General features: G+C 41.8%; 1 long non-coding RNA gene across 1 annotated transcript in view; it reads left to right on the forward strand.

Annotated features, from left to right (window-relative positions):
- LOC126281639 (uncharacterized) overlaps positions 1 to 20,266 on the forward strand; it is a 39,601-nt gene extending 19,335 nt beyond the window's left edge. Inside the window, exon 2 of the long non-coding RNA XR_007551293.1 lies at positions 19,375 to 20,266. This is a non-coding gene — a long non-coding RNA (uncharacterized LOC126281639). The remainder of the gene's footprint in view (positions 1 to 19,374) is intronic.
- The last annotated feature ends 5,393 nt before the right edge of the window (positions 20,267 to 25,659 follow it).

Genomic DNA, 25,659 nt, shown 5'->3' on the forward strand with positions numbered 1-25,659 from the left:
AACACCTCCCTCAGGTAAGGTAAGCAGTAGTTTCGAGTGCGCTGTGAAACAGGAACTCATTGCTTCTCAAGAATGTAAAAGCTCTGGGCTTGAAACAGTGTAAAATTAACTGCACCCCCTGGTCTTAAGAACATGCATAAAAGTTATCTGACAACTGGTGTAACAACTTTATTGCGTTTAACGTTCTGCGTATATGCAATATGAAATAAAACAGTTTTATTATATTCATCAAATTAGCGTTTGGGAAAACCGAGGACTAGAAATACAGATTCTCATCGAGGATACTGGTTCCCCCAAACATGTCCCATTGTGAATGTTACGTCTATGCTACACCATGTTAGCAGGCTTATATCGATGTTCGGACAAAGAGGAAGGAAGAGTAGGTTCTCAAGTCCTATCGATGAAGAGGTCATTAGGGGCGAAGCGTAAGCTCGAATTAGGAGACGTATAGAATAGAGAAGGAAATCGGCCGTGTCCCATTGAAAGGAACCACCTTGACTATTTGAGTCACAGGGGAACCACAGAAAACGTAAATCTGGATGTCTGGACGGGAATTTGAAACGAAACCTCCCGGGAACCAGCCCAGTGTCTTACCAATACGCAATCCACGACTGACGGAAACAACCGACCGTATTATGGAGGTCTGAGAATGTGTCTCTGGGTTCAAGATACCTTTCTGATCCCTTCAGTCCAATGAGCTTCCAACTGTCCAACTAGGCTTTCCTCTCGAGAGGCCGCGGGTTTATGTGCTGGCGATTTTGTTTTTAATCTATGAACTTTTCTCTGCATTCTCGATGTATTCAAACTATTATATGCACGTATCACGCCACTTTGCCGCATATTACCCATATTTCATAGTTTCTAATCCTAAATACAGCAATTCTTTACAGTGTTTTCTTGGCTTTGTTCTTATAGTGCTTTTTGTTGTACAAATGTGTTAATATTTACCACCTCGCGTCATCGATATCCAACAGAATTGTTTGCAGTTTTCTCACTAATTCTGTCACATTTCTAAAAATTCTCACTAATTCAAATGTATTTCGAACACACTACAACTCCGCACCACTTTCTATACACGTCAGTGAAAATTATTCATTGTGTTTGCTTACAGATGCAATACACCATATGAAGAAATTGAAAGAATGTGTGATGAAATAAAAGAAATTTTCAGATAGCCTAGTTGAAGTAGACGAAAATTTTACTATACGGGGGCGGGAGGATGCAGGGTGACGGGGGAATTGAAGGAGGGGGGGGGGGGGGGTGATGCTGAGGGAAGGAATGAAAGGAGTAGTTGCAGGGTATGTTTTCTCCACAGAAGACAATTTCATTATTGCCCATACTTGGTATAAGTGTCACGAAAAACAATTGTATACGTGGAAGAGACCTGGGGCCACCAGAAGATTTCAGAGAGATTATATAATAGTAAGACACAGATAGTCCTGGGACAGAAATACTGGAAATACATGGAAATCTTTTTGATCAAAAGTTGCATTTTGATTCTATCGACATCTCGTAAACAAGCTCAGTATGTAATGGTATGTATAGTATAGTTTGTGGCAATGCATCTGTTGACCACATGAAGGTTTTGTATTAATAGCTAACGAGAAGACCGATTGTTAAACGTTTCTGCACAAGATCTTCCATATGTACACCATTATTCCGCAATTTACAATTAACTGCCTGCAGAGGGTTTATCGGACCACATTCACGCTATTTCTCTACCGGTACACACATTAACAGCGCACTGGAAAAACGGACACTAAAATCTTCCCGTGAGAGCTCTGATATCTCTTACTTTATTATGGCCAACAAAATACACTACTGGAAATTGAAATAAGAACACCGTGAATTCATTGTCCCAGGAAGGGGAAACTTTATTGACACATTCCTGGGGTCAGATACATCACATGATCACACTGACAGAACCACAGGCACATAGACACAGGCAACAGAACATGCACAATGTCGGCACTAGTACAGTGTATATCCACTTTTCGCAGCAATGCAGGCTGCTATTCTTCCATGGAGACGATCGTAGAGATGCTGGATGTAGTCCTGTGGAACAGCTTGCCATGCCATTTCCACCTGGCGCCTCAGTTGGACCAGTGTTCGTGCTGGACGTGCAGACCGCGTGAGACGACGCTTCATCCAGTCCCAAACATGCTCAATGGGGGACAGATCCGGAGATCTTGCTGGCCAGGGTAGTTGACTTACACCTTCCAGAGCACGTTGGGTGGCACGGGATACATGCGGACGTGCATTGTCCTGTTGGAACAGCAAGTTCCCTTGCCGGTCTAGGAATGGTAGAACGATGGGTTCGATGACGGTTTGGATGTACCGTACACTATTCAGTGTCCCCTCGACGATCACCAGAGGTGTACGGCCAGTGTAGGAGATCGCTCCCCACACCATGATGCCGGGTGTTGGCCCTGTGTGCCTCGGTCGTATGCAGTCCTGATTGTGGCGCTCACCTGCACGGCGCCAGACACGAATACGACCATCATTGGCACCAAGACAGAAGCGACTCTCATCGCTGAAGACGACACGTCTCCATTCGTCCCTCCATTCACGCCTGTCGCGACACCACAGGAGGCGGGCTGCACGATGTTGGGGCGTGAGCGGAAGACGGCCTAACGGTGTGCGGGACCGTAGCCAAGCTTCATGGAGACGGTTGCGAATGGTCCTCGCCGATACCCCAGGAGCAACAGTGTCCCTAATTTGCTGGGAAGTGGCGGTGCGGTCCCCTACGGCACTGCGTAGGATCCTACGGTCTTGGCGTGCATTCGTGCGTCGCTGCGGTCCGGTCCTAGGTCGACGGGCACGTGCACCTTCCGCCGACCACTGGCGACAACATCGATGTACTATGGAGACCTCACGCCCCACGTGTTGAGCAATTCGGCGGTACGTCCACCAGGCCTCCCGCATGCCCACTATACGCCCTCGCTCAAAGTCCGTCAACTGCACATACGGTTCACGTCCACGCTGTCGCGGCATGCTACCAGTGTTAAAGACTGCGATGGAGCTCTGTATGCCACGGCAAACTGGCTGACACTGACGGCGGCGGTGCAGAAATGCTGCGCAGCTAGCGCCATTCGACGGCCAACACCGCGGTTCCTGGTGTGTCTGCTGTGCCGTGCGTGTGATCATTGCTTGTACAGCCTTCTCGCAGTGTCCGGTGCAAGTATGGTGGGTCTGACACACCGGTGTCAATGTGTTCTTTTTTCCATTTCCAGGAGTGTATTTCCGCACTCGGAAGAGAAAGCTAGTGACTGAAATGTCATGAGGAGAAACTGCTGCAAAGAGGAACGGCCATTGATGACTACCACCACTATTCGCATATCATATCCGTGCCACCCTATCCACTATTTCGTGATAATCAAAGATAGTTGCCCTTCTTACAACTTTTTTCTTATCTTCCGGCTGCCCTATCTGATACAGATCCCACACTAGGCAGCATTACTCCATAAGAGGATGGACAAACGTAGTGTAGCCAATCTCTTTAGTTGGCCTGTTGCATTTCCTAAGTGTTTCGCCAATAAATAGCGGTTTTTGGTTCGCTTTCTCCGCAACATTATCTATGTGGTATTTCCAGTTTCAGTTATTCGTCGTTGTGACTCCTAAGTACTTAGCTGAACGCATAGCCTTTAAATTTGCGTGATTTATAGTGTACCCAAAATTTAGCGGATTTCTTTTACTACTTGTGTGAACGACTTCACACTTTTCATTATTTGGAGTCAATTGCCACTTTTAGCATCTTACAGATATCTTATTTAAACCATTTTGCAATTGGTTTTGATCATCTGATAACTTTACAAGACGGTAAATATCATCGTCATCTGTAAACAACAGAAGAGGGCTGCTCAGATTATCTCTAAATTGTTTACGTTGTGTCTAGGAATCCTGCATAATCGGTTTTCTAGACAAACATTCAAACAACTCGTATTAATGCGTTTTATTACAAAATACAAATACAATACTTAACATTGGAAGATGTGTCGCAAGGAAAGGGCGACATACAAAATAATCAGTCTTCTCCAGTATCGACAAACACAAGTTAGTGCTGCCTAAAGATTTCTAATGATAGTTGCTACGATGCGTCTGCTAACGAAGTTGAGACGCCCTGCTAAACCTGCAGGACAGGACAGGTAGTTTAAATTGTGGAAAGGGGCCAAAATAAGCGACTGTCAGTTACACTCGAACATACAACATTATTTATTTGACCAAACATTACAAGAGCCAAGAAAATTAAAAAAACCGCAACATTAGTTTTTGGAACTTAATAGCCAGTTGAATGCGTCATACAAACTTATGCCTTAAGGGCAAGACAACTTTAATTTAAAATCGGCTGAAATCCAATAACTTAAAACGCAAACCAAAATGGAAATTTAAAAGGCAGAAGGCCTTATCTTAAATCAGTTATTTCAATTAGGCAGAAGGCCCAAATGATCTCACACCTTAAGAGCAAAACAACTTGAATATAAAAAAAAAAAACCGGCTGAAGGCCCATCTCTTAAGACAAACCAAAATGATGTTTTAGAAGGCCAAAGATCTTACCTTAAAACAGTTCTTTAAATTAGGCTGAAGGCCCAAACAATCTTACGCTTTAAGGGAAAAACAACCTTAATTTAAAAATCGTCTAGAAGCCATACAAATACAAACAACAATAACAGATAAGTAAAGGCGCTCAGAAGTTTCCGAGGGTCGGCCTGGAATTCAAACACTGACACTCAGGTGAGACAGGCAGTCGGCCCAACCATTCTCGATCTGAGGACAACCCAACCGACAGACAGTCTACGGACCCACTGACAAGATAACTTCCACTCCACCCGACCAGCACACAACAGGAAGTTCAATGGAACAACCTAGAAAGTATTGGCGCCCATAACCAATTACACATTGAGCTGTCAAACTACACACCGTGCTGGACAGTGACAACACGACGAGGAAAATACACTGCATGAATTTACGTCAATGGCAAGGGCTTGTAACCGGAATGTTAAGGCTGGTAACCGGAATGTTAATGGCTACAAAGCAGAAAATTCCGCTGGAGCACTTCAGTTCAAAATAACCAAGTACAGTTAAATTCCACCGGAGGGTGGCTAAAATTTGCCAACTGAAAACACACATTGTTGCTATCAGGAATGTCCCAACAAGCGACAACGGATTCCAAACGACACGATGTGAACATTCATGGCTTGCTGGTAGATTAAGTCAGAACTCAACTTTCGTGTCCAGGATCGGTGAGCCACGGACCTAATAGCAATGGAAACAGCATCACACAGTCCAACCGCGCGTAGACGCCTCCAGCGGCCCCAGCCAAACTATGCGCCGAGGCGGTTTCCCCGCTGCTCCACGCCAACCGACCGACTGGTTGTACACAGCACAGCTGGAAACTGTAAGCGCCAGGCCAAAGATAGTACAAGGTGCGAAAATCGATACACACCGCTGCTGCCACTCACAGAGAGGATAACAGCATAATCGCGATATCCGCGGGAGACTAAACACAGAATAGCAACCAAGGTTTAATCCAACGTATTAAAATGAGCCAGCCATGGCTCAACCTCCCCCCCCCCCTTCCACCCTCAAACTTAACACAGGGAGGGGGTGATTCAACCCCTGAGCTACCTGAACTTAACTTGGCTAAGGTGAACCCGATGTTGCTTACCTGCACTGTTCTCCTTGACCAACAGATTTACCGGGCCTAAAATATTCACGATAGTGCAAGGACCCAGAAAACGAGGAGTAAATTTACTAAGATTCCCGCCACGCACCTGCCTGCCTCGGAAATTGCGGACATGAACTTGATCCGCTGGCCTGCCCTTAAAGGTTTCTCGATTACGATTATAACGCTCAGATTTTTTTATAATGGGCTCTAAGTATATTACGCCTGGCCCAGTTCCAGTTTTCCTTGATAACATGACGACTAATAGAAGCTGGAATAAGATCTTGACTTCCCGACAAGTTCGAATGAGGGGAATTAACTGGGTAGGAAAGGATCAAGGAGGCGGGCGTAGCTCGCAAGGCCTCATGACTGGTGGTATTAAAGGCAAAACTAAGCCAGGGAAGACTGATGATAAATAACCAACACGGACTTAAGATTTCGTTTAATTCCCTGGAGATAACATGGGGTGGTCGTGATATGCTTGACACCGTTCTGAAAACAGAAGGCCCTGAAAGAAGCCGAAAGAAAAGCAGGAGCATTATCGCTAACAAGCTGCTTGGGTGGGCCAAAAACACTGAAGACATTAGTTAAATGACAAATAGTGATGGCAGCGGTAATGTTACGGCTTGGAAGCAGCGAAGTCAATCTGGAGAACGAATCGATAATAACTAGTACATATCGATGACCCTTCTTAGTACGTGGTAAAGATACTAAATAACCCATATAGAGCTTGTGCATAGGACAGGACTCTCGATCAGAACTCAACAAACCCTGCTGAAGACCATTCTTGGGTTTGGCTACATTACACAAGCGGCATTGGGAAATCATCTCTCTCACATCCCGATCCATGGAGGGCAAAGATAAATGCTCCTTCATTTTTTGGAAAGTCCTTTAAGTACGGCCACCCACCAACGAAACATGAAAATAACGAAATATCGGGCGCACCAAAGTTGCAGGCAAACAGATCTTAGACTGCTTAGCATCGCCCACCACTCTTAACAACATACTCATCCGACAGCTCTCCTGCCAACACACGTTGCTTAATGGGGGCCCAAACAGGGTCCTGATCTTGATGCTGAGCAACAGCGTAATTTCTCCCAACACCATACAATTAAGACTATCTCCCTCTACCTGCTGGTGTCTCTCACTACATGTAGTTTCGGCGAACATCCGGCTGAGGACATTTGCAAGGATATTTTCAGAGCCCTTCACATGTTTAACTTCAAACTGAAATGCCGAAATGCGTACTGCCCTCCTGGCAATACGGCCAGTTAAATTTACGCGGCCTAGCCAACACCCAGCCCAAAGCCTGATTGTCGGTTTCTAACTGGAAAACCCGAAGTTCAAGGTAGAAGCGGTACTTCTCTAATGCAAATAAAATGGCCTAAGCCTCACACTCATATACGGAGTACTCTGGCTTCATTTAACCGACGAGATGCGTAGGCTAATGGCTGTCTCTGCCCCTTAAACTCTTGGAGGAGAACAGCTGAAATACCAGCATTAGAAGCGTCAGTTTGAACAGTAAACCTTTGATTAAAATCAGGTACCCCAAGGACCGGAGGATTGGCTATCGCTGCCTTAATATGCTCAAAGGCAGCCTCCTGGTCGGGTCCTCATTCAAAACGGGTGCCCTTCCGGCTTAACTGATTTAAGGGTGCTGCCAACTGAGCGAAATTGGGAACGAAACGCCTGAAATAATTTGCCATATCTATGAATTTAGCAATTCCTCGCCTATCCGTCGGCCCAGGCAAAGCCTGTAAGGCTTTAGTTCGCTCTTGGTCAATGCGAATACTCCGACCCGACACTATATGACCTAAGAAAGATACCTGCTGCTTGGCTAGCGTCATCTTACTAGGCTTAACGGTCAGCCCGACTCCCTTTATTCTCGAAAGAACTTGCTGGATATGCACCGAATGATCCTCAAACGAATGACTGTAGATGACCATATCGTCCAAATAATTATACACACAGACAAGAATATTATCCAACAAACGAGTAAGCACGGCCGCTCCAGTTGCTAGCCCAAAAGGAACTCTGTTAAACTCAAACAAATTCGAAACAGTTCAAAATGCGGTAACATTTTTACATTTGTCAGCCAATGGAATCTGATAATAGGGCCTGATTGAAATCAAGGACCGTAAACTAATTAGCGCTGGGAAGCCAAGTAAAAGAATTATGCAGATCAGCTAGGGGTACCCTTAGCGTTTAAACGGTGGTAGTCAACCACAGGTCTGAAATCACACCCCTGATCTTTAGGTACAAGAAATATTGGGGAAGCATAAGCAGGTATAGAAGGCCTAATCACTCGTTGCTGGAGTATCTGAGATACTTTAGCTTTGAGTATCTTCACCTTAGGGGGTGAGAGGCGGTATGGGGACTGTCTAACCGGGATATTGTCGGACGGACGGATATGATAATCAAGAACGTTAGTCACAACCAGGTTATCACTAAGGAGCTTGGGAAAACTGTGCAACAAATTGTGTAACTGAAAAGCCTGATGGGGCAAGAGATGGGCTACAGCCTCAATAGCCAACGCCCCGACAATTGAATGCACAATAGGTTTAGCTCATTCGCAAAGGCCTAACTTCTCTTCAGGAGCGAACATTAAGGAAAACGTGTGTCCGGAATAATCCAAGATCAACCCAGTTTTATTGATGAAATCACACTCCAAAATTAGATTAACGGGCAGTTCCTTAACAAAGGCTAAGGACACAGGCCAGGAAAAGTCGCCCACCGCTATACTCCCCCAGATCCAACCATCCAAAAGCAACACCTGGAAATTGGCCACCCAACATCTCTGAAGCGGCGAAGGGACTGACCTAAGTTTCGTAAGACGCCTAAATTCCAAAAACCACTCGAGGCTCAATAACGAAAAGTAACTACCAGTATCGAAAAGAGCACAAATCAGCTCGCCACCTATCCTAAAACAAACGTAAGGCAAGGGGAATAATGAGGGAGAGAGCACCCAAGTACGCCAAGGTCTGAATGTTCGAACCTGTGTTCATGGCCCAACCCTGTGTGATCTATTGGCTCTGGGTGCATGACGGTGAACACAAGTGCACACCAAATGAGCCGTACTGCTGCACCTGAAACAACTCTGGGGTTCTCTTTTGATAACTTCAGCAGATGTAGATACTCCGGAATTAGCGCCGATGTCTCGCCCCTTAACCTCGTGACCTACATGGTTCTCAAGTGGTAATGCGGATGCTGCTATGACCACGTCACGGAGCTCTTACCAGATTGAAGGCAGCTTATGGAAGACAAAATGTGACTTATCCACCACACGCATTCCCCTAAGAACGATAGAGACCAATTCTTGTTCAGGTTAATCAATTAGCAAGGCCAAAGAGACTGTCTGAACTCTATAGACATATTGATGTAACTGCTCCTCACCCCGCTGCACTTCCCAAATGTAACGACACTCAAGCTGTTCACAAAACCCAGTGCTCAACCTTTGCCTCATTACGAACTCCCTTAATTGCTGCAAAGAAAACTCTTCCGTCATGGCTCGCGAGAGGAGGTTCTGCAACTCACCTCTAGCTAACGGGTACAACAACGACAAAATTGCTTGGTGTGGAACGCGAAAACACGAAAGGTGGTCGCATGTTCTAGGCGAACCAATAACCACAGTAATTTTTCCACCTAATTGAGTCGCTCAACAACCAATTCAGTAATATCTCGGAAGAAATAGACCAGAGGGTTAGGCTCCTAGGCAAACACAGCATCTAACTTGACAGAGGATGTAACAGTACCATCCCTGACAGTGCAAGTCCCTATCTTCAAACTTCCTCCCAACCAATTCGAAACACGTAAGCTTAAACTGTAACGCGCTCATGAAAGTTGCCAACTCTACGGTTAATTTTTCGTGATGATCTTCCAAATCTAATGTACTTAGATCCGCTATCTAATTAGTTAAATGCATTAGCTGTGCCTGCACCCTATGCAACTGACTGTGACTATGTTGGGTTCCCTCCAAAAATCAAATAGTGTCCTCAAGGCCTTTAATAGCCTCAAACAAATGTCAGTTGCCGCTCTTGTCTCACTCACCACCACCGACGTGACGTCAACCGGCTGAAGAATAGCAGTGCGCAAACGGGCTACCAATTCCAGAACACTGCCCTCAGTCGGTGTGTGCGCCTTATTGCCAACTCGTAAACAAGATGGTCCTTTCTGAGCAGGCCGCCCCACCCGACCAGCACACAAACAGGGAGTACAATGGAACAACGTAGAAAGTATTGGTGCGCACAACCAATTAAATATTGAGCTGTCAAACTACACACCATGCTGGACAGCAACAACACGATGAGGAAAATACACTGCCTGAATTTACGTCAACGGCCAGGGCAGTTAACAAGAAGGTTAATGGCCACAAAGTAGATAATTCCGCTGGTGCACTTCAATTCAAAATAACCAAGTACAGTCATACCCCACCGGAGAGTGGCTAAGATTAACCAACTTGAAAACACACGTTGTTGCTTGCGGGAATGTCCCAACAGTGGACAACAAAATCCAAACGACACAATGTGAACAGTCGTGACTTGCTAGTAGATTAAGTCAAAACTCAACCTTCTTGTGAGGTGAGCCTCAGACATGATCGCAATGGGAACAGCACCATGCCCTCGAACCGCGCGTAGATGCCGCCAACGGCCCCGGCCAAACTACGTGCTGCAGAGATTTCCTCGCTGCTACACGCCAACCGACCAACAGGTCGTACACAGCAGAGCCGGAAACCATAAGCACCAAGCCAAAGATAGTGCAAGGTGAGAATATAGATCCACACCGCTGCTGCCACTCGCAGAGAGAGAAGATAACAGCATTAGCGCGATAACCACGGGAGGCTAAACACAGAATAGCAACCAAAGTTTAATCCAACGGAGAACATGAGCCAGCCACGGCTCAGAAGTGGCTTACGTTAAAGCAGCAATGCAAGTGGGCTGCCATCAGTCGGGCGCGACTGTTATGTCCTTTTCACATAGGGGCCGCTGCTGCCTCGTTGTCGTCCTAGAGGGAGCTCAGTCAGCGTACGATTGGGTGACCTCTTCTCACAGCCTCCTCTTCTCTGTCGTTCCCGACTGACGTGCCGGCGCTGACTGTACACCGTAACAGTTTATATAGGTAACGAACAACAGAGGGTCTATAACACTTCCTTGGAGAACGACAAATATTACTTCTGTTTTAGTCGATAACTTTCTGGAACTTACTACGAACTGTGATCTTTCTGACAGGAAATCACGAATCTAGTTGCGGAACGGAGATAATACTTCGTTGGCACACAACTTGATTAGAAGTCCCTCGTGAGAAACGGAGCCAAAAGTCTCCTGGTAATCTAAAAACATGCAAACAATCTGAGATCCCCTGTCGATGCACTTGAAACGTCCCCTTAGAAAAAATTACACACAGTACTGTGCTTAAACTGAAACACAATATTTTTGGGGCAACGCAATCTCACTTCCAAAAATCCCTACGAAAGAATGGCCCTGACTAACATTAACCTATATGTTTCACAAATCACTTACCTCACAAAAATCTTCGTTACTCGAACTACTGCAATACAGCGAACGCCACTACCGCCAGCTAACTAAAAGATTCAAACTACGGAAGTCACTAACTACTGAGGCACAGTTAGCAAATGAAAGATTTTAATAGAGAACAAACAATATATTTACCTTAATAGTCAATATATATATATTTCATGACACCAATTCTTACAAATTTCAAAACTCCGCCATCTCTCTCCCCACATCCACCACTGCTGGCGGCTCACCTCCAACTGCGCCACGCTACGCGCTGTTAGCATCCAGCTGCCGCTGCTCAACACTACAATGGCAGACAACAATGCAAACTAAACACAGACTGCGCACAGCACACCCAGTGATTTTTCATACCGAGCGCTAAGCGGCGTTACCAATAAGAAAACCTAAACAGCCTACTTACATAGCCCCCATGCTCCCCACAAAAAATTTTTACAAATTGTTTTGGGCAGTGGCCAATAATGATTTGATAAAATTTTTCATAATTACTATAACAAAGATATCAAATGCGCACACTTATTGATACAATGTTGGTCAGTAGCTAAAATACTCTCACAGTCCATAAAGACAGTCCTGATCGTTCATCACAGTAAAATTGCAGTGTTTTTTTTTTTTCAAAGTCTGAGCAATAAAAGAAATTGCACTTGGAAGTAGTGGATTTCTAAGCAGTCTTGAAGAAGTAGTGTTGTCCTTCCAATGAAAGACAGTGCTGACTCTTGACATGCAGACAGGTAATGGGCCACAGCAGAGTCAGTCGATGTTGAAGACTCAGTAGGTAGGTCATCACAGAGCAGACCCACTGTAGTCCTGGTAGAGGTTACTATTGGTGGGCCACCAGAGATGCAGACCCACTGCAGTCCTTGTAGAAATAATGGTATTGGTGGGTCATCAAAGGTGTAGACCCACTGTAGTCCTTGTAGAGATGGCCAGCAGCCATCTTGTTTGAATGTGCAGGCGCACAATCACCATTGAAGAGTCTTGCGGATAATATAACAAGTCCATAACCACCACTTGTGCACTCACAAAAATTGTTTTTGAAATGTTCTTACAACCAGCAATGCTGTTATCCAGTCCCTTACTGAATTATTAACACATGTGCAAACACTATCAGTCCCTACTTCTCACATATTGTCCATATACTATGACCAACAGAAACGTGTGCAGTGAAATGTGACTTACAAGTTACTTAATTTGATGAACTGGTGTCAATTACAATTTTATAACATAAGAATACAATAACAAAGGTACAAAATATATCATTAAAGAACATAACAGTACAGATAACTTTTGCAGTAATACAGGCTTTACAAAAGAATCAACTTAACAAATACATCAGTGTTACAAAAATTATGACATAAGTACATACATAAAAGATCAGAATAACTTTTGAAACATCAACTTCACACATGAGCATTAGAACAAAACAGAATAAATAATGCGTAAACATCTTTACGAAGTAAATAACATGTTATTAACGCAAATTATATTTAAGGATAACAGTATTCCTTATCATAGTGAATGTAGCTTAGTATTAGAAGAGCAAAAATTCTATGAAACAGCACACAGAGACAGGAAGAAAACAAATACAGAAGGGTACACAAACACATAGTGGGATAACACAAGGAAAGGACAGGGTTTGTTTTACTGCAGTATTTTGCATAGAGATCTCCCTTAGTTCATCATTATTCCCAAAAAGTCCTATCTAAACCTGCTTTCTGTATTCTGTTCACATCCCCTTTCAAAAATAGTTTTTCTCCACTGTACACTGCTTTTTTGGCCAAACCATTTTCTTATAGCTTCTCAATGCTTTTCTTCCAATTAATCATAGTTAGTTTCTTATATAGTCTACCCCCTCTTAAGCTAACTTAAAGCTACTGAGCTCAGGTGCTAAACTAAGGGACAAGGCAATGCAGCAGCACAAAACAATTAACACAAACAGCAATAATAAAAAAAATTGCAAGTACGCATAGCGAGCAGCAATAAATGTAATAATTTATATCTAAACATGACAAAGCTGAAGCAGAAAAAATATTATAGTAAAAATGTTTAATAGCTATGTCACATCTTAACACTAGAGTGATGCATCACAAGAACATACGCTAGCAGATAAGTTACCAAATCGTAAAAAAAAAATTTCAATTCCTGTGAAGGGAAGGCTTTTTGTGCTCCTTCGTTTTTTTAAGTACATCATAAAGTTATTATTTACTGGATCTGTAGGCATAAAATATCTATATTAGTACATCCATTAAATTGTATTGTAACCAATACTGCAGTGCAGCTAGAAACTAGATATTAAACAAAATAGGCAAAGCAAGGCGTGAAACTTCATTCGCTAGCCATAAGTCATTTCATAATGCAGTAAACAATCTTCCAACTAGCAAGACAATAGACATGAAATGTTTCTCATCATTTCATTTCAGTAAATATCATGAATTAAGAACTCCAAAGTGTAATCATATGTTTTCAAGTTTGAGCATGTCGTATTTGCGATGCTTTCTACAATGGAATGAATGTCAATAGCGAGGATAATGGCCTCTTTTTTTTCACCTAATGGCTTTCTTTTGTCAGACGACTACCTCTCAGCTGGGCGCCCAAAACGCATTACGTCAAGGTCACTTACCTTTCTTACTGAAATATTTACGACAGCAGTTTCCGCTACAGTGACAGTCTCATATAAAAAAATTTCACAGGTCAAGAATGTGCGTTACACATCTGTAGAAACAAAATCCTATTGATATAACAGTGTCCAAAAAATTTTCGTCGGCATTGTAATACATTCACGCATTTACATACATTTCATAACTCTTACAGTACGATTCTCGGTTTCCAACATCCTCTTTCACAAACTAGAGTCCCTAACCACTACTCATTATTTCTTACCTTATTCGTCGACACTTCTTTAATATTCCATCATGACAGATAAGTAGCATAATCAAATAACTCATATAGCATCAGCTTACTGATCATAAACATACCGCAACAGCGTAATACACATCGTCATCATAACATCATAAAACCTCAGCCAAATCTCAAAATCGTCGTAGCTTCTTCCAATAATTTCAAAACCTAATAAAAATTCTCTGCTCATGTCAAAAGTGTCATCTACCTCAACTGTACTTTAAAAATCATGGTCCCATACCAAATACATCATTCAAAGCTCTCATAGTATCACAATGGTTCCGAAAAATAAGAACATTTCACAAGGTACCAACAAAATACAATTTCATAAGTGTGAAGTTATCCACCTTCGTAATTGCGTAAACATGTGTCACTGTAGTAGTAAAAAGATGTTTGTTTCTCTATCAAATAATCAGATCGCTGTGTAATTTATGTGTCAGAGAAATATGGTACCGATTTGTAAAGTTGTATAAGCAAATACCATATTAGCTAGGGCTCCTTGTGCTTGCCAAACACATGATACACAAAGTAAGCGTGTACCCCCCTGAGGATTAATGTAATTATACCCTCAGGTGTTACAGATTACAGCAATGGAATAAAATGTATCACAAAAAACTTTCTTTTTAATTCAACAATATTGATAAATAAATGGTTTAAGTACCAAATTAAGCACTCAAATGCGTGCCCTGTAGTGCTAAACTGTGCGTCGTGTTGTAAGATAATCTCTGTGGAAAAGTCGTAGTTATCGTCCTCTGAAAGCTAAGTTCTGCAGAAGTCAATGTACTTATCTCATGATAAACAAAAGTGAAATGCTTTGCGTATAGATATCTTAGTTACTACGCTTATTGCTGTGATGAAGTAAGTACTGCACTGTAACTTTTTGTTGTGCAACAGAAAAGGCTGTCTCATTGTAGCTATACCACAAAGTTACTCCTAAAACAAGTTTTACTTTCCAGAAGAATTCAGAAAAACTGTGCAGATATAAAACAGAAACACCTCAAAAGCAACATTGTAAATTGTGTCACATATTAGTAGCGTCGTGATATAATCGTGTAGCTGTCAAATAAACTAACCACTGTGTCATCTGGTATCTCTCAGAAAGCACTTTAAATCCATAATGTTTTTTCAAGTAAAACAAATTGTTGCAGTAAAATCTCATTAGCACTACTGTTATATGTTCTAAGTATGTAAGCCTGATAGTCGTTACGTAATCGTGCAACTAACAAGCAAGAATGTACAAATAACAACACTGTGTCGTCTGTTCACTATAACAATGCATTCGTAATTTCTGTTTAAAAATGTTCCCTAGGTTCTAGACAGGATAGTTAACTTCAGAACATTGTTGCATGTTAACAGTTTCTCAGTGTGACAAAGCATACTAGAAATGTGAAGTGAAATGTTTTATGGCAAAGACAAAGTTAAAAAGCAGATTATCTTTCAATAAACGGTTTTACATGTGAAACGTAGTACAATCCTTTACTCTTCCTAGTGCTCAGAGTTAACTTGAACGCAATTATCATGCGGTATACGTCGGCAAAGAATACTGGAATTTTTCTCGAGGTTAGCGCCTATGTTATTTCTCTGAGCCAGCCGGCGCACGTGTCTGCCAGCGGTGCGAGTCATTGTCTGTCTCTTTGTTGGCGCGCGCCGTTATTGGGATTAGGAGACCTAACTTCTACAAATTCACCTTGTCGAGAGGGCCACGCCCTGTTTGAATCCCGCCAGTTCTGATGCAATTCGTTACGATCATATCGCCTGTCGTCATGTCGGTAATTTCTGTAATTAATTTCTTGTCGGTCACGTGGTGGAGAATTTCTCTCTGAATCGTAACTGCGCGCTAGACCGTTGCGTCTTAAGTTATTCCGTCTCCCTTGATAATAATTATTTTGGTTTCCATATTGTCTGTTTCTCTGTCTCTGTGATAGTCATTACCGCGGAGAGGTGATCTTTCCCTGTAATAATTACTACTCTGCCAACGGTTGTCATATGGGTGGTGTCTGGTTTGGTCACGATTTGTGTTGTGAGAATAGCCTTGTCGTGTCCAGTTATTGTTTCTTTCATCGCGGAATTGCGACGGATGTGACCTGTAGTGATTGTTTTCCTGTTTCCGCAACCCGCGGCTGTCTGTGTCAATTTCCAGTTCTTGTAACAGGCCCTGAAAAGCTTCAATGTCGTCTTTGCATCGTCCTGCTAAAATAATCTGTCATAATGTTCAGGTAATTTGATTAAGCAAATGCGGATGAGTTCTGAGGGACTGTATGGGTTTGAAAGATACTGATTCTTATGTAACATGTCTTCAAAATATTTGACAAGACTGGAAAATTCAGATTGTTCGAAATGTTTCATCATTATGATGCTATGTTTTACTCGGTCTTGTGTAGCTTGAGACCAATATGCTGAGAGGAAGGCATGACAAAATTCTCCTTCACTGTGACAATCGTGAATGACCGATCGCATTCTTACCGCTGGCTCATTCTCCAAGTAGCCCCACATAAATTCTAATCTGTGCTCTAATGACCAGTTGGGAGGAAAACAACGAGAGAATTGATGGAGCCACGCTTGTGGATGAATGTCGTTGCCAGAATTCTTAAATGTTTTGAATTTACGTGCAGTAATGAACAGCTTATAGTCAAAATCATCGTGTCGGCGGGTAGCATATCGTTCATTGTTACGTCGTGTCGGCAGTTCCATCTCAAAATTCGGTGCACCTTGCCAATTTCTTTCACTATTTCCGAAATGCCCTGTGTTATTATTTTGTGGCTTTTCCGTATTTATAAGACCCTCTTCCCGTGTTGGAGCGCGACTGTCCTCTGAAATACGTAATTCTTGTATTACCTGTGTCAGCTGATCTTGCACTTCCCGGATTTCTCTTTGGTGTTGTGTATTAATTTGATTCTGATTTTGTTTGAATTTCCTAATTTGTTCGCACTCTTCTGTATCATTCAGATCATCATCTACCTTTGTAGATAAGTTAGTGAACTGATCTGAAAGTTCGGCTACTTTCTCCGATAGTGAACACATTTCCTCAGTGTGTTTTTCTGAACCAAGTAGAAAAGTTAGTGAACTGATCTGAAAGTTCGGCTACTTTCTCCGATAGTGAACACATTTCCTCAGTGTGTTTTTCTGAACCAAGTTTCAAAGTGTCCATTTGTGTTGAAATCGAATCTACTATGACCTTTAAGTTTTCCTGAGTTCTTGCAAGTTGCGTAACCGAATTGGTGGATGCAACTGAGTCCATTTTAGCTTGCAAGGTCTCATGATTTTCACGAACAATAGTTTGCAGTTCTTTTATGGCTGCTTCATGATTCTGTAATGCATTTTCATGCCGCGAAAAAATAGGTTGAAAATGCTCACAAATTTGTGTTTTTACGTCATTACAGATTTTTTGGCATTTTGATTCAATGTTATGTAACTCACTAGTTAAATCGTCACGTGTTTGTTCAAGTGTGCTGTCTAACTTCTGAAGATTTTGTTCCATTGTGTCTAACTTTTGAAGATTTTGTTCCATTGTGTCTAACTTTTGAAGATTTTGTTCTATTGTGTCTAACTTTTGAAGATTATGTTCCATTGTGTCTAACTTTTGAAGATTTTGTTCCATTGTGTCTAACTTTTGAAGATTTTGTTCCATTGTGTCTAACTTTTGAAGATTTTGTCCCATTTGTTTCTGATTTTGTTCAAGCGTTGTGTCTAACTTTTGTAGCCTTTGTCCCATTTGTTGCATTAACTGTAATAACAGTGCACTGGTGTCTGAAACATGTTCCTCAGTGCTTTTCGGCAGTGCATTTGAACCGGCAATATTCGCATTTTGAAAAGCAGAAAATGTGTCTTGATTTATTTGAGAAAACGGCGAGGACGCAAAATCTGAATCTTCAGTATTTGCAAGATTGTGTCCTGTCATTTCGGAATCCTGAGGGGAGCTGTTGCCGACGGATCGATCGATAATGCTTCCCTGTTCACTAATTGTTTCACTGCCTACACCATTATTTGCAGCCTGCTCCATTTCCCTATGCGCTATTACCAAATTACTACTTTGAACGTTAGTGAATTCATTACATGGTGACGCTAACACACTGCTTTCGTCTTCACTGTCATTTCTCAGTTTACTTTGGAGCCTAGTGTTACGTGTTTCACACGCCATTATTGTCACAATTTTTCACACGACAACACAGAAAAACACAATTTGAAGAACAAAAATAAGAGAACACATTAACATAGCACTGAAAATAATATCTAGTTAATTGCAAGCGCAGCTGCGAAATACTTCGTGCAAAACTACATGCATGCCACAACTATTTTACTGTACAACAAAGAAAGACTGCAACTACAAAGGAAATTCTCTCTATGATTACGCGCTAGCAATAAACAAAAGCTACACTAATTACACAAACTACAAGGAAAAAATCAGAAGATTCCAGTGAGGTATCCTTGGCTATGGGTCGACATATGAAACGTCCCCTTAGAAAAATTATACAAGACTGTGCTTAAACTGAAACACAATATTTTTGGCGCAACGCAATCTGACTTCCAAAAATCCCTACGAAAGAATGGCCCTGACTAACATTAACCTATATGTTTCACAAATCACTTACCTCACAAAAATCTTCGTTACTCGAACTACTGCAATACAGCGAGCGCCACTACCGCCAGCTAACTGAAAGATTCAAACTACGGAAGTCACTAACTACTGAGGCACAGTTAGCAAATGAAAGATTTGCACCCCATACAACGAATTTCTGTTGTTAATCGCTAGATGGCACGTCGCACTGCTTTGTTGTTCCAGGTAGCTGACACGAGATGTCCGTAGAGGGATACAAGTGAAACTTCCTGGCACATTAAAACTGTGTGCCGGACCGAGACTCGAACTCGGGACCTTTGCCGTTCGCGGGCAAGTGCTCTACCAACTGAGCTACTCAAGCACGACCCACGCCCCGTCCTCACAGCTTTACTTCTGCCAGTATCTCGTCACCTGCCTTCCAAACTTCACAGAAGCTCTTCTGCAAACCTCGCGCAACTAGCACTCCTGGAAGTTTCACATCAGCGTACACTCCGCTGTAGAGTGAAAATCTCATTCTGGATACAAGTGAGTTTGCATAACTTTAGTTATGAACAGGTCTTCATGGGGTGCTATTGAAACAAGTTGGAGAAGATTGGGGTTTTTAAAACCCCAACACACACTATTTTCCCGCAAGAAGAAAAGTGAAGATAACAATTCATTGCATTTTTTAACGTCTTTCCGCAGGATGTAACATTTAATCGTATAATTATTATCAAATATTGTTACAGAATGACTACGAGCGTTGATTGGTGATGTACTTGACGAGGGGCCTATCGATTCCGATGATGAAGAAAATGCTGTTAGTGTAAGTGACCACGACACATCATCAGAGCAGGAAGAAGATGAAAATTACGAAGATGAGGTCACTGATGGTTACTACAATGGAAAACACGAGACGAATAAATGATGTAGAAAATTCCCATGAGGTCGCACAATATTATTATTCACCTTCCAGCCATCGTTGGTGATACCAAGCAATGTGCTACACTATTAAAATATTTCAATCTCTTCATATGTCCTGATGTTATTGAACAAATTGTTTTGTGTACAAATAAGGCATAGAGAGTCAGAAAGGGAAGTATTCACAAGAACACTTACTAAAATGTGCAACGAAACATGAAGTGGAGGTAGTACATGGACTCCAGTATTTAGCAGAGACACAAAAGGCAAGAAGGTTGAATTTAAAAGATCGTTGGGCATCTGATGAAACTGGGATAGAGATTTTTCGGGCAATTATGTCCCTCCAAAGATTCCGATTACTCTGGCAGTGCCTTAGTTTTGATGGCCAAGATACTCGAGCAGCCAGAAATGAAGTAGCCAAATTGGCTACAATTAGAGATATTCTTACTCAGGCCGTGGGTAACTGTTAGAAACATTTCTCCGTCAGTGAATATTTCACACTAGACGAAGAATTAGAAGTGTTGCATGGTTGCCAGGGTGTGTTAACACCATGAACTTACAAGTTTATGTAGGTAAGCAGCCAGACGGGACTTTCAAAGATAGCAACAAAACGGAAGTCTTAGTGGAACGACTTATACAACTAATTTTGGGTTCAGGTAGGAATATTATGACATATACATTGTTCACAAGTTGCGGCCTTGTCTCCAAACTTCTAAAGGAACGTGAACTTACAAAGAGATTCCACTATCATTTGTAAATACACAAGTCTGAAGAATTCCAACATTTTCGGTTTTAATGAGGGCAAAACTTTGGTTTTGTAGGTTCACAAAAAGAATAAAGTGGTATTACTGATGTCAACAGTGCACAATGATGCTGCCATTGATGATTCCACAGGTGACAGGACTCAGCGGGCAATCAATAATTTCTACAATAATACAAAATGTGGTCTTGATGTTGTAAATTAACTTTCTGCCTCACATGATACATCAAGAAACTGTTGGCAGTGGCCACTGACCTTGTTCTTTGCTCTAATGAATGTGGCAGGAATTAATGCCCAAATAATTCATGATTTTAATACAATAACGAAACATATGTTGGAAGTTCTTGAAGAATTTGTCACTTCAGCTTATTAGGAGCCAAGTGAATCAGGGACAAAATTTGAATCTCCCTACAGAACTCACTTCAAGTGTCCGATGACATTCAACAGAATCTTTACCTCAAGAACATCGTAACAAATTTTTGAAAAAACAAAGTCATTGTGTCAAATGTCCAAGGAATGAAGACTGATAAAGAAAATATACTTGCAAGAGATGTGACAGATATTTATGTATGGACCATTTCACAGTAATGTGTGATAGTGCCAGTAAGGAGAAATTAGATGATGAGTCCTGAAACTTTTTTTTCATAATGAGTGTGTTATGGTACTGTCTACACCAAAAACACATTTTGTTGACTGCAACCTTGTAATCAATAACAAGCAAATGTATTACATAATTTAAAGTTTTTATGTGTTCATACATTATACTGATCTTTGTTGTAAATCTGATGTATTCAGTCATTTCAGTACAACAGCTTTGCACATAAAAAATTATCAGTATTTTATAACTCAATATTCACAACTCATATGTGACCAGTAATTAATACATAAATTCAGTTTTATTATTGTAACTGTATATTAATAATATACAATAATATTAGTAGTAGTAATAACTTACAATAGATTAAACCACTGATTTCAATGTTAAAATATTCAAAATATATAGAAAATAGATACATGTGATGTATACACCCCCCACACCACTAGCATAACAATTCTGGACCAAACCACTGACTGAGTGAGGTGGCACAGTGGTAAGCACACTGGACTCGCGTTCTAGAGGACGACAGTTCAAACCCGTATCTGATCATCCTGATTTAGATTTTCTGTCATTTCCCTAAATCGCTTCAGGCAAATGCCGGGATGGTTCCTTTCAAACGACATGGCCGACTTCCTTCCCCACCCTTTCCTAATCCAATGGGACTGATGACCTCGCTGTTTGGTTCCTTCCCCCAAATCAACCACCAAACCACTGCAGTGTTAAACCACAGTTTCCCCTTTACTACACTGGCACTGCTCGAATGTAGTCTCCCCACTTCTAGTCATTTTTTTAAATTTAACTTCATAACAATCTTGCTTCATACAGTCTTGTTTGAGAAGATCACCAGTTGCTCCTTCTCAGTGATACTCAGGGCATAAGCAGAAATGGATTACGTGACTCTGCCTTGGGCTTCCAGCATACAGAAATGGAATCTTGCGTATATGTAGGTCATCTGGAAAGCACGCCTTGTGAAGTTACAGTACACATTTTCCCCATAGAAAATGCACTTTGCTAAATTGTTTGGTTACTTTCGCAACAAAATTTCAACGTTAAGTTCTCAGACATTAAGCTCCCAGAATCGTCGCAGATTTGAGATGTGAATTTCTGTTTTTACTGCGAGTTTACTGGGTGTGGCGGGATGGATTTCATTTCCACGAGACTCAGAGCGCAACTTTGCGGCAATTATCAACTGGTAGTTTCAAATATTAATAGAAATACTAATAATAATTATAAAAAATATACGATAGATAAATATGGAGTACAGAAGATTCTTTAAATATTCTTTCCTTATTCCTTCCTTTTAGTTAGAGACGTCTTCACATAGATAGCTTTACATCTAAGGATGTTGTTGTGTGCGTACTGTAAGACCTTCGGTACACACACCATCAGATTATTTGACTTGTCACTCTAACGAAGTAGACGAGTGTCAGCAATATGTCTCGAGGTCTTATCGTGGCGTGTTTATCTTCTGCCGTTAGGTCAGACGATAGAAATGCCACTTCCACACTTAGAGTAGCAGGTTGACGGTGACCAATTTTAAACAGAACTTGATTAATTTTCACATACATTTATTAAAATAATAAAAAGCATAGACATTACGTAACTTGATTTTGGATGCTGTTTACAATTGACAATCTGAAGTTCCTTTGATCTTGGTACGTTAATCTTATTCTCACATATCTCTGATACCTGACAAAGTGTCTATTCATTTATCTTCATGGCTATGTACAGGAATATGGTAATCTTATTAGGTGCAGACTGAAACTTGACTATAGACTGGTACAGACTAATGCAGACTGGTACAGTCTGGTGCAGACAAATGCAGACTGACTAATCGGAGGTCTGTACACTCGTTATAATACCTTGCACATTCATGTATCACTGCGCGAGTGTAATCCGCAAGGAGAAAAGATTCTACTTTAACAGCAATCTCATTGGCTGCGTTACGTATTAATACGAGGATCGGCAGAAGCAGAATTTGGTCCGTCTCTAAGCAGCGCCATCTCTTAGTGCGGAGACGGAGGAGCAATGCGCCTGCACTGTTGTGCTTAGCGGGGCGCGCTCTAGTGGGAAAGTTGGGTATGCGCTGACTATGCGGAACTATGTACACAACAGATGTACTGTTTGTTATTCTCCTATCTGTGTTCTCCACTGATCTGGTTGTGTAAGCTTTGTTTGTGGTTCATGTTCATTTCATCGTGTCTTTTTCTTACAGTTAGGATAAGTCGCTTTTCGCAGCTTGCTGTGTAGATCATACCCATTAAATGAAAATAGAGTGTTGCTTAAGCTGAGCTCTTTTCATGCTGCTACATATAAAATGGTTGGAACTTTAACAGTGGCAACTATTTATCTACAGCTCATACAAAGTGGATACGTGTTTCAAAGTATTAATGACTTTCAAAGTAGTCACCAGCATTGTGTATAACCCGTTGCTAGCGCTGTGTAAGTCGTAGGATACTCTTAGCAATCCAGTTGTGTTGACAATTCGAGCGGCGTGGTATATTGCCCGACGAATCTGTAGCAGTTCTGAAGCGAATACCGTGACGTGTTTCCTCCATTTAGGAATCGATTTGAACTCATGAGGTTTAAGTCAGGGGAGCGCAGTAAGTGGTACAGCACTTAGCAGCCCAAGCAGTCAAACAAATCAGTAACAGCTTTCACTGTACCTGCTTGAGTATTGTTCTGCAAACTTATGGCCAGGTCCTGCAAAAAGTGTCATCACTTCTGGCTCTAAGCTGGTCATAGTTCGCGTTACAAAAATGAATGGTTCACTCCGTGTTTTTCAACTTATAAATACGAAAGTAATTCGCAGCAAATAGTGTACCATATTTCTGTTCCTATCACCATTCAGAGTGAAATGGTGAACTTCTCAACAACAATTATCTTTTAGTGTGTTAAAAATAGATTACATATATTTATAATCTGTTTTAGCTTTAATAAGTAGTCTGAAGCGGTTTGTAAAGTAATGAAACAATGTAATTTTTAAGGGCCATCGGTAGGTGATGAAACGTGATTTGCTGTGGGATTTTGCAATAGCATAAGTGAAGAAATTACACTTTATTTTCTTATCGGGGATATACTTCGTGGTATATGTTGACCTGATTTCTCCTTAGTTTCTGATTTATGTTAACCACATAGCAAAATACTCTCTCCTTGCGTAGTATCACTTGCCAAAATCTCGTATCGATATTTCGAACGGTTTAGGAGATATGAGGTATGTTACGAATATTTCATTCTCGCGTTTGTACGGTCGAAGTGTACGTGCTCCATAATTTCCATTTTCTCGAGACTGAAGACAGACTGAGACCTCCTCCCGAGTCTAAGGAAAAATTCAATATTTTGGCAAAATTTCACTAGTGGCATAAGGAGTAATAAGCATCAAACGCAATATCATAGCGACCCGTATTTTTCATTGCAAACTTTTCCGAATTTCACACAGCGACTTACTTAAATGAGAATAAGTATGGCCATTAGCGAGATGATGGGCACCTCACCATAAAGCTGAGGTATAAAGTTATACGCAAATTAAAAATCAAATTTTTTTGAAGAATAATATCTGTAAAGTCGTGTAAGAAAGACTAGAGAAACTTCCTGGCAGATTAAAACTGTGTGCCCGACCGAGACTCGAACTCGGCACCTTAGTCTTTCGCGGGCAAGTTCGATGTAGTTCGTTGCGTTTGGTCGGGGCGGACGTCACAAGACATCCGCTCAAATTGATCGTTGGTTCCTTGACTTAGTTTTTTTTTATTACAGAGAGCACGCAGCCCTCTGACCGAACATGCTGAGCTGCCGTGCCGGTGTCCATCTGAGCTACCGAAGCACGACTCACGCCCGGTCTCACAGCCTTACTTCTGCAGTACTAGAGAGCTAACGGAGCACTTGCTGACGTTCCATCAGCAATGGCACAGCTGGCATTTGACTTACCGGTCTAACCAGCGTTAACTGTGTACACCCATACTCTCGCTCTACCTGCGCTGTACAGTGCGACGAGTCAGCAAGCGGAATACCAGCTGTCTTTCTGTTCTTACGCGAACGTTTTGGCTATTAGTGCGCGACTCACGCCTAGACCCAAACTTCCATATCGACGGTCCAGCGTCACAACCTGTACTTGTAGACGTTACGTAATCCCAGCAGAGGTAGGATAGGTGGTGCCTGATATCGGTTTGTTAAATACGAAAATGCAGTTCCTGTGGTTTTAGGAATAACAATACAATTGTTCTTTGGACATGCATGTATGTCTGAAGGAACAGGTACTGTGCCGACTACATGCATTATGAAATACGTGGCATGTATTCGCAACTGCGAATACGAGCCACCATCAGCTGTATAATGTAACGAGTACAATGAAAATTTCTGTCAGACCGGAATTAGAACCCGGATTTCCTGCTGTACACAAAGGGCTAACCATGCACGACTCACAGCCAGACCCAAGCTTCCACATGTACTCGTACACACATTATGTAATTTTCATTGTAGTCATTCCCTTATACGCTGGTAGTTGTTTGTACGAGGTGCATTCAAGTTCTAAGGCCTCCGATTTTTTTTCTCCGGACTGGAAAGAGATAGAAACATGCGCATTGTTTTAAAATGAGGCCGCATTCATTGTCAATAAGTCCCAGAGATGGCAGCACCCTACGGCAGATGGAATTTTACCGCCAGCGGCGAGAATGAGAACTGTTTTAAATACTTAAAATGGCGACGTTTTCCTTACTTGAGCAGCGTGCAATCATTCGTTTTCTGAATTTGCGTGGTGTG

Source organism: Schistocerca gregaria, chromosome 7 (genome assembly GCF_023897955.1).
Source record: "Schistocerca gregaria isolate iqSchGreg1 chromosome 7, iqSchGreg1.2, whole genome shotgun sequence".
In the NCBI taxonomy this organism is placed as follows: Eukaryota; Metazoa; Arthropoda; class Insecta; order Orthoptera; family Acrididae; genus Schistocerca; species Schistocerca gregaria.